The following is an 11,670-nucleotide window of genomic DNA, read 5'->3' on the forward strand; positions in this document are numbered from 1 at the left end:
ATGCGCAAGCGCAAGCTCCGCCCCGTAAATAATGCCCGTAGATAATGGATATTACTCACGGCTTGGCCGTCCGAACAACTTTTTGTGCATAAAAACTATGAAAATGCTGGAGTTTTATAAAAATAAGTTTAAAAAAATTTAAAAATAACAAAACTTTTTTAGTGTCTTGCTTATATCACTTATAAACAGTCTTTTAACATATCATATTAAACCATAGAATATTTACTTGTAAACCACAACTCAAGTCTAGTAAAAGGAGTTTTACTGTCATGCATGCGCCGAGACAAGTTTGTTTGTTTTCTCTTTATGGTTGAGAATTTGGTTGCGGTTTGAGGTTAAGCTCTAAGTTGCGGCTCAGGTTTAGTCGGTCTGAATCTGATCCTCATTCCCATTTCAGCGTCGCAGAATTTAAGCTAACCCTCATATCATCTCCAGCATAACAACCACTCGGATTTATTTCAAGGTTACAATAAAACAAAATCTTCAATTCAACTAAAATAAATAACATATTACCTACGCATGCGATAAACGTAATATTTTTTAGTGCGAATATCTAATGTTGAAATTAATTGCTGACGTCTTCACCAGAAGTAGAATGTCTTTGAAGCTAAATGTAATTAGCCGCGAGGCGCAACAGGAAGTCGGCGACCACATGCGCAAGCAGCGCAGTTTCTTGCGGTCAGCGCGACCGAAACTAATAAGGTAACTAGCGAACTAATTAAGATCCCGCCCGCCTTGCGCCCGCCACGGCATCACAGCTCGCTTCTAATTATCGGCCATACCTTTGTCTTCCGTCGCGTCGAGATGTAGACGCATGCTGGCTCAAAGGGCATCAGCTCAAACCACTGATTCGACATCGGCACCGATTCTAATTAAACGCGTCTTGTTATTTTTTATTTTTTTTTATTCTATACTCAGATAACTAGTTGAGCTAGTTATCGAGTTATCGATTAGTCAGCAGCGCGCTGGACATCTCAATCTCAATTATTACCGAGTCAATACAAGATTAAATTTTCTTTTTCTTAATTACAAATGCATATAATGTGCTTCCCATGTAATAAATATAGTTTCAACCTGCATAAATCAGTTCTAATATATTTTTGGGAGGCGATTATGTTGCATTTGCATTTTTTACCTGTCAAACCTCGCCTGCGGCTAAATTTGGAAAATAAATAATTGAAACAACTTAATTTTTAATTTCGACAAATAATCTCGAATTTATTTATTTATGGTAGAGATAATTTTATAAAATTATCAAAGTAAATATTGTGATAAAATCGTTAATCCAACAGGAGCGCGGTGCGTCGGTGCGATGGTAATTATTTAAACAACAAAAGCAATTAAATAAATCCGAAGTATTAACATAAACTAATTGCGCGCTTCGCAACTGATCACTAGTTTTATCTTTGAGCCGTGCGTGTAATTAACGTTATGAATTATTTAAAACGCTAGCGGTCGGTATAGTTTGCTATATAATGTGGAATTATGAGTAAATTATTGCTTGTTTTATTTTGTCACATGGTTCTTTTTATTTGTAATACACACGCAACATTTTTTTGTCATCAAAATCAGAAATATTCGTGTTGTAAAAATTTTTGCTAAAAATTGGGAAAAAAATATTTTTACTGTTAAAAGTCAGTAAATTTTTAATTCAAAATATAAAAATTTATAAAATATTTATAATAAAGGGATGTACATTGTATTTTTTTGTAAATAAAGTCTAAAAACCAACTCAAAATCTAAGAATTTTTCAAAAATTGATTTTTTTCTCTTAAAAATCACATTTTTTAGTTTTTCCCAAGAAAGAATCAATATTTTAGGATTTGACTTGCATGCGTTGTAAAAATAGTTTGTTTTTTAGTAGCAGAAACAGATGTGGCTACCGACTAGTAATTAAACCCTAGAGTCATCGCACACAATGCGATCAATCAAGCGCGCTTGCGAGCGAATTTTACGAGTATCCGCTGTTTGTTCTCTTTCGGTAGACTTGTAGACTTTTACGGATCGCGCGCCCCTAAAACTGCTGTAAACTGTTAAACTGTTAAAACCGGGAAAAATGCATGTGCGATGTGTAAACTGTGTTCACATGTGCCTTTCATCCGAAAAGGAATTAAACTAGAAATTAAACTCTACTCGTGATTGTTTAGGCTAGGAAAAAAGCTACAAAACTAAAATTAAACTCAACTTAAACTTGAAATTAAATCCTGTCTAAATATAGTTAAAAGTTTTTTTTTAACGTTAAACAAATCAAGTTTTAATAAATCGGGAATTTTATATTTATTTTAGATATTTACTTAGGGAATTAATATTAATTTATAAAAAAATGATTAAAAATTGATTATTAAAGCCAATTACAACTGGATTTTCAATTACAGTGGAAATTTGTGCATGAAATCATGAAATTCTGTAATTACCACAAAATCTACTGCACAAAAATTAGTCTTTTAAAATTTTTGCAAAACTTTTACGATTTTTCTAAAGTTTAATTCCAATTTTAGCGCGTTTAGATTTGACTCCATGCGGTTTTGTACTTTCCAAAAACAGTTGTATAAGGTGGTTTCTGGTAGAGGTTTTATTACTTCATGCTCTGAATGTATACAAGATTTATCCCAAGCGCCATAATGGCGGAACAACGAGTGGACAACAACAAGTAAACTAAACAAAACGAACCGTCTGAAAAAATACTACATGCGTGTATTGTACGAGAAAAAAACAACAACAACACCAAAAACAACACAAAAAAGGTAGAGAGACAACAGCCTGGTAAGGTGGGTGCAATGTGCGATTTAGTCCTGAACCAGAGAGAAAAAAAAAACAAACACCGAAAACCGAAAAAAGTTTCGTTTCGTGTCCGAGCATGAGCAAACAAAAAACACGTAGGCCGTTTTGTACATACATCACGCGCGTTCACGTGCGAGTAAACGGGGCCCAGCAACAATACAATGGACGACTCTGGTCGAGATCGAGAGTACACATTTCTGGTAACGTGTATGTTCGTACATGCGACCGAAAACTGGTAACCGGCGAGTGGAGTCGAGTGGAAAAACGATGGAAAACCGTTTCTGTTGTTTCGCGGTCGCTGGCAGAGGAGGGTGGAAACCGCGGCGGGACATAATTTTTATTACGCAATAATTAAAAGCGAACAAATCTCGATGGCGTTTTTATGCTCACATGAGCTGGACACACAGCGAGATAGCATCGATTTTGCATAATTTCCAAAAGTTCGATTTTAGCTGCTTTTGCGGTTAAAATGCGGGTGAAACAGCTAAACGCACTCAAATTATTAATTAATACAGATTTATTTTGCTTAAAAAAATATTTGTTTGTAAATTTATACAAAAACAATTAAAAACTTTTATTTTTGTTTTTGAAAATTCAGTCAGATAAACGCAAGATAAAAAAATCGTAAATTATTCTGCACAAAGCACATGTCCATAGGTAATAAATTAAAGTGAGCGTCATGCTTTTGACTATCTCTGCAATAAACCACACAAAAATACCTCCAAATAAATGCGAGTAAATTACTAATTTACTAACTGAATGGCCTGAAAAGTTTTGTATTTTTTTAAATTTTGTGTTTTTTTTTTCTCTTTTACTCCGTTTTAGGAGTGTAGTAATGGAGAGTTTTGGATGTTTTGTCCGTTTGGCGAAAAGTGCTTTTGTATCATAATCATCCTCGCGATGTGTGCATCGCGCCGTAAACAGATAAATTTTAAATGCATGCACATAATTTCGCTATGCGTAAAATGTTCCGCAACTCGAACTCGTTCAGAAACGTAGGAAATGCTGCAATGCAAGCACCATTATTACTGAAGTGTGCGCAATGGCAAATTTGCGCATAATGCATTCTCATAATTTGGATATTCAAAACAACGGATAGAATATTCTACAAAAAGGAGAATACCTCGGCAATCCTTAATTCTTTTTGCTATTTTTTTGTGTTTGAGATTTAAGAACAATCAGCCGGGCCCCGGGGAATTTACAATAGTTGACCCCCGCTTTCATCGGCCCTACAGGTAGGTAGTACGTGATAAATAAGAAACTTGTTTATAAACAGCAAATGTAAATTTGACCTAAAAATTTAATTGAATTATAAACATACCAGTGTACAGATTATCGGACTGCCAGGCACAACGAGTGCTGTAACTAAACGAAAACATAAATTAAAACAAAAATATTTCATACAATTGAATTGTGTTATAATTAACAATCAACACAAAATTAACTATCTGTGCTGTTTAGTTAAAAAATACTTACACGAGCCTGATGGATCTTTTTTGATGATGAGAATCAACATGGGGGCGATATATATTCGATTAATTTAGTAATCGACACCAAACACAACACCGAGTGAAGAATGTTATCAAATTCACTATCACGTGACTTGTAATATACATAACACACGCGATCAAAAACCGGCATTTCCGAACATTAAACAAATTACTATAGTCGCAAAGTACTAATAAATAGTCGATTGATCTTCGAGTATAACACAAATTAAGAATATTGAAGTCCGAATAAACGATTTATAAGTCTCTCAAAACACAACTGGATTAACCAGCGACCGGCACGAAACTGGCTGCAATCCACCGATAGTGCATGCTGAAACTGCGTAAACATCGACGAGACAGAATATGATAAGAAAGCAAGAGGTGCGCAAAGACGACGCGTCGAAGCCACGCGACCTTGTGCGCGAATTTGCAATAGGCACATTACCTGTGATCTAAACTAAACTAGACTTTGCTGCATGCAGCAAGTTGATGCGGCGCTAGAAGACGCCCGCGAGACTCATGCGATTAAAAAACTTGTTTACACCGAATCGCAGATAACAGCATTGTATACAAAACTATTCTCGTGCCCACGTTTGTCGATAAATATAAAAATAAGCCGTATAACTCAAGTTTATGATTTTTAGTGCCGCCTAGTGCCATCTATGAAAGCGACAGATACTAATACCGCAATTTAGACTATTATAATCAAAAATTAAATTAATTATTATCAATAATATATTGTTATGGATAAATGTTTAAAATAAAAAGTTATTTTGTCATTACTAGTGCATTGATAACGTAAAAATTTGAATTTTTATAACTTTTTAAAATACTGTTTAATGTTTTTATTAGATCTGTAGAACTTTGGAAAGTGCAAGGGTAAAAGTGTCTGCAGACGACTTACACCCTCCGGATTTCGGTCGCGCCCATCCTCCCGAGGCGTGCGACACCCTGTTCGTTTAATAAATGCAAATTTTAAAGCACATTAAGCTGGCAATAACGCGCAATTTCCGGTTTATCTCGGGCATGAAGACGACAAGACGTTGAGACAAAGTAATAATTATGAAGACGGCTGCCACTAAAACTATGCCAGTGTTGTCTACTTCTTCTGCTCTGGCGGTCTTTCAGTTCTACAGATACCAGACACACTTTCAGTCTATTAGTGTTTTGCTGTTGCATATTTTGAGGTGTAAGCAAGCTAGTTATCAAAACAGACATACAGTATGTTCAAAAATGTTATAATAAAATTTCCAAAAATAATACGAATTAATTCTTAGCAGAAAAATATTTAAAAAGATTTTTTAACGGTATTAGTAAATATTTTTTAGATTTAAATATAATATTTTATTTGGTGTATGTTTAGAGCTAGAGACAGTATGATGTTGAGACATTAAGGTGAACACGTTGAAAGCTCTCGCCTATAAAACGGTTTACGACTGTTTAAACGGAGCGCTTCCATAAAAAGCACGAAACGACGCGCGTCGCCGCCGCCACTCCAAACACGGGGGCGCAGCATCGACACCCCACACCAAGATGAGCATAACGGGTATAAGCACCATAAGTAACCAGATAAAAATTCATTTTATAAGTGCGCTTTTTTCCTGCACTTTTATCGCTTTTACTGCAATTTATTCATATCTACATAATTAAAATACCTATAAATTTACCCACAACTATGGTATGATTTAAGCAGCAATGAATTTTTGATTTATCACCCCCGGAGCGTTAAAATATTCAAACTTTAATGATATGAGACAATAAAACAATAAAGCATGCGATGATGACACTATGACATCCTGAGATACTCCATAAGGAATACTCTGTTAGTAGAACATGTGGGGTTGCAACCCCCTATGTGAAAATTAATATTTAAACTCTCATAAATTTATTTTTCTCTGTGTCGTCACATGTGTTTTGCGATCGTAAACTATTCACAGTGCTCTGCAGATGTGCAGCGTTTTCGAAAGTCTCCTTTTCTTATTTCACCCTTAAAGTTTTGTGACCTAGGGTGAAGAGACTGTGTGCGGGTGTGTGTGTATGTGTGTGTTTGGGAATGTCGCACGAGGAGTCAGCACCCCGTGCATCATTCACGCCCGACGAGCGTGACAAATGGCCGAACAAAAGTCCCCGGCCGCGTTTACGAAATTCTATTAAAATGTTAATTCCGAAATATGCAGCGTGCCGTGCCGAAAGTGCACGCGGCGCTTCTGTGAGGCGAAAAGAAGCAACCCGAGAGAAGCGTTAGAAGAACGCTGAAAGTCGGACGTTGCAAAAGTCCGTTAACTGGGACCGGAACTCAAGCACGAAGCTCAAAGCTCCGGCGGCACTGAAGCTCGGAACGCATCGGCGTCTTGAGAGTCGTACGTTCTGGCCATTCTTCACTAGGTGAGGCGCGGTATAATCAGCTTATCAGCTTCAAACGCACCACGTAGATACTGCACAGAACAAACACTAGAATAAAAAAATTAAAAAGCAAACTTTACAATTCACCTAATTATGTTTTAATTCTGAAGATATGCTTTTTTAATTGATAGTTAGTCATTTTTTGATTTGACAGCGCCATCTGTTTAGCTGTAGCTTTACTCATTGTAAGCTACTTTGTTTGCATCACGTTGCGTTGATATTAGTCTGAATAGGAAGCAAATATCGAAGGCAAAGACATCAATCAATCATTTTTTTGACATTCCGAATAAAATAACATAATGATAACAAATGATTCCTACAAATATTTTTACTGCGTATACAAAAGTAATAGATATTTTTGTTAAATTGAGATTTATAATCGTTTTACAAAGAATTCAGTAATGCGAAATGAAACATTTTAAAATAATTAAACAATTTACTTGAAATTTTAAGACAGCAAAAGTAAAATGAGGTTAAAATTTTGGTGTTAAACTTTTGGCGGATAGATGGCGCTCTTTTCACTCATTGATTTAAATATCTATGAAAGCAAATGTTTGAAATCAATTTCTTTATTACAAACTAAAACTTTGTGGGTAGATCTGAAAGTAACTTGCCAAATTACAAGTGCACTTGAGGGCAGAGTCGAAAAGCGAAGCCGAATAATGCGCAATGTTTGTTTTTAACATTAAAAAGTTATATTGGGAAAGTTTATAATTTGATATCGTTAAATAAGAACTCGGAAAAAGTTTCGTTACGTTTCAAGTTAAAAGCATCTATACTTTACTTATCAACAAAAAAATCACAAACGAATAATTCTGCGAATGGAAATTATTAGCCAATAAAAATATATTTGTGAGTTTAATTTGATTCATTCCGAGTAAAACAATAGAAATGTGCGCGTACGCAAACATTGACTTTGCCGAGTAACGGACGCGCAAAAAAGTAATAATGAAACGCGAGTTGAAGCTTCCGATTGTTTGGTTTCATATTAGCCTGCCCAGGAGCAAGATCAAACAGTTTTCATTCGATTGTACGGATCCGGAAATAATCACAAAACACGAAACGCACAGCGCAAAATACAAACATTCGACGTCAAAGCGACAAAAGCCTTCACACGAATGTAGATAATTTAAAATTTGGAATTAAAATCAATTATTCGATATTTCACAGGTAAAAAAATACCAAAAAGTGGTAATAGTGGTTTATATACGAACGGCCAAGCCGTGAGTAATGTTCATTATCTACGGCCATTACTTACGCAACGGAGCATGCGCCTGCGTATTAGCCTACGGACCAACACAAGACCGTCGCGAAGTATGGTATTTATAACCTTACATTTTGTAGTAGTGTGCGAGCAAATTTCGATGATTTAAAAAAATCAAAAAATCACAACGTGGAACTCGAGTGGAACTATTACATTACGCTGGCTCTCAATCAATCTCGTGAATAAAGACCTCGTTTAGCCACTAGATACAGAATATACTATTACAGTCTTAGAAGTTGAATACATATTATTTTATCTGTTTGACAGGTATACCTAAAAAGTATTAATAACACGTGTTATTAATAACTTGATTTATTCGTGGGATGTTTCCGGCGCTCAATCTTGATGTGCCTATCTACGTGGCATTGTTTTCGGGGGTTTTTGCTAATTATTCCAGCGAATCGCCAGTATCAGCCGGCGGAAGGCAATCAGGCGAGGCCTAAATATTATGGTAATTAATTTGCATAAATCAATTCATCACAACGTGTGCATGAACGCCGTGAGGAAGAAATTACCCACGAAGGTGGTCGTAAAACGAGTCGGAACGAGCTGAAACGAAGTCAGAGTGCAATTAAAAACGTATTATTGAAATGTAGCATAGGTAAATGCCAACTTTCGAATATATTACAGCATAATGTACATGCAGTAACATAATACACTGAAAAATAAAACATAATTTGTGTTTAAAATTTAAAATTGTTTTTAAAAATGTAAAAAATGATTTTTTGTTAATTTTATGAACATACTGTATATAATATGTAATATCTTAAACAACCCGATAAAATTTTAGGTCGTCTAGCCCACGTTTTGCATTGTTTATGCTAATAAACTTAATTAAATCGTCATCATTATAATATTCAAGTTTGCGCGTTTATTTATAACATAATCAAAATATAATTTATATTAAAACTTACACCTACGCTTTTAAGTTTAATAAAATACCAAGAATTTGTTTCACCAATTTTGTTGTTAATTTTGTGAATTTGTCCTCGTCTAGTTTGATTAAAGCCGGAAATAAATATTTCTAGCCTGTCGATTTTTATGTAGTGGAACCTTTTGACTAACTTATGTCGCACCATAAACAGAACAAAGAACACACATCGGCGCACATTTCCCAAGATAAATGGACCAATTTCGGGCCGACGCAACGTATCAAACCTTTTCGCCGGCGTGTGCGGTATAACAAGCCGACCATGAATGAGACGGTGCGTCCCCAAACAAAGGGGACGCGTGTTCACATGCGGCGGGACGTGCGCTAACGCGACAAGACAAGTGGCGAAGATCTATGGCCAGCTACTTTGACTTACTCTTAGAAAAACCAGGCAACTCAAAAGTAAAATATACCATATAATTAGTCATTTTGTATTTTTTATTTATCAGTGTTTGTTATCTATATATATAAAATTTGCGTGTCACAGTGTTTGTTTCCATACTCCTCCGAAACGGCTTTACCGATTTTTACCAAATTTTATATGCGTATTCAGTAGGTCTGAGAATCGGCTAACATCTATTTTTCATACCCCTAAGTGATAAGGGTTGTTCACCCTTAACTTTTTTTTTTAATTTTTGGACAAATTCTTTTGTTTTTATTTTTTTATAATGTGGAATTAAAAAATACGTACATCCCTAAATTTTTATTTTTTTATCACCAACCCCTATTTCTTTATAGCCATTTTAGTAATTTAATCATTTTTCATCCCGCTCAAAGAAAATTTTTATATGCGTATTCAGTAGGTCTGAGAATCGGTAACTTCATATCTTTAAGTGATAAGGGTTGTTCACCCTTAATTTTTTTAAAATTTTGGTCGAAATTTTTGTTTTATTTTTAATGTGGCATTAAAATATACATACAACCCTAAATTTTTGGTTTCTTATCACCAACCCCTATTTTTTATAATAAGTAAGTTACTTTTTGTCTACACTAAAATTTATCTAGAAACTTGAAATAATTTATATGGCAAAACAACGTTTGCCCGGTTAACTAGTAGGTATATATGAGCAGGTTCATTAATTCTTGACGAAAGTGTGCGCACGCAGGTTTGCAATTTTGATGCGAATTTATTTTTCAAAAGAATACCTTAAAAAATGACGATACTGAAAAATTGGGCTCCATATAATCAAATTTGGCGGCTGGAGAATTGTTTGAATTTTTTAAAAATTAACTTTTCACTGATTTTCAATCATTTATATTAGTTGACAGCTTGTAATTAGTGTGTGGTTTTATTATTTTGGAATTTGGGGAAAATTACCATAAAGTGATATGTATTAAATCATTATTTATTTGATGAATTCAGTGTTATTTTATTAAACTTAATAATTTGTAGAACTTTTAATTGTGAAACGTGGTCACACACCACAAAATTTCAATATAATATATAAATTAGTTAATACAACACAAAAACTGACATATTTATTGTGCTATATCGAAATAAACAAATGTTTAAAGACAAATATCAATGATAAATTTAAATTGTAACAATAATTAAGTTGTTGATGCGAATAACCAAGCACCATAATATTTCCAGCAAAAAACACAAGTTGCAAGCAGCGTGCCAATTAGTAAAAACCAAAATGGCGCTTGTAAAATTTCCAGTGTTAGTTTCTTCGGTGCGATTGCTTCCGGACTGGTATCAAGAAACATTAATATTTCATTCATTTTGAACTGCTTCATGTACACAGCCCATTCCCATATTAAAAGCAATCCAGTTTCTCTGCATCTCAAGATAAAGTCATTTAATTCCGGTATCAAAGAACCATACGCACTATTTCGTGCCATAATATGCGTATAACCCCATCGAGTTCTGTCTTTCAACAGTTGATATTTTAAATTATAATAAAGTTGGCCAGACGCAAATGATACTGAAATTCAAATCAGTAGATGAATAATATTAATAGTTTACAATTTTTTACATCCTGTTGCAGTCACATACACTTGCGGACAAGGTCGGAAACCTTTCCTGACTTGCTTCCTAATATACTTCATGTGTTCCTTATATTTTTCAATTTCTTGCTGCATCTATTAAAATAAAAACAGATATTTATATGCCGAATGATAATAATTACATAAAAAAATTTACCACTGTTATATCTCCAGTTTTATCATAAATAGAAACATCAATATTGTTAAAATTTAGTTTAAGTAAGCCATGTTTTTCAATGTCATCTTCCCTTTCAATTTTAGCTTCATATATAGGCTTCACCATTTGAGTAATAACCCCCGATGAGAATAAGGATGAATATAAAACTAGTAATATTAATATCAAGACCAGAACTACACGACCACGAAGATGGCGCGGCATTTCTGAGCCTGTCAATGGTTGTAATAAAAACAAACGCAAAACCGACCAAATTGGTGGATTGCTATTTGATCGATTCAATGCCATTTCCCATTGTAAGTAAACCAACCAAAGTAATGCTGAAAATAATATTAGCATCCACAAAGGTATTTCAAACACTTGTATTAATTGCAGCCAATTATTAGCCAATCTATAAATTTGATAAAAATGAATATTTATTCATACAAAAATGAAATCAAATATACTTTGGTTTTGGAATAGCGTAGACATTAGAAAAAATAGCGGTTGGATATGTTTGTGGAAAATACACTTGACTTGAGCTTCGATGGGCTAAAAAAAACGCTTTCTTTTCAGCCCCTGCAGCGATCACATCTTCTCTTGCAAAATTATATTTAAACTGAATGTTTAGATACTTTGTGAATTCAAACACCATATA

The sequence above is a fragment of the Atheta coriaria genome, unplaced genomic scaffold, assembly GCF_025399875.1.
Source record: "Atheta coriaria isolate IRGN ID8LTWV9N9 unplaced genomic scaffold, Caltech_Dcor_3.1 hic_scaffold_9_pilon, whole genome shotgun sequence".
Taxonomy (NCBI): Eukaryota; Metazoa; Arthropoda; class Insecta; order Coleoptera; family Staphylinidae; genus Dalotia; species Dalotia coriaria.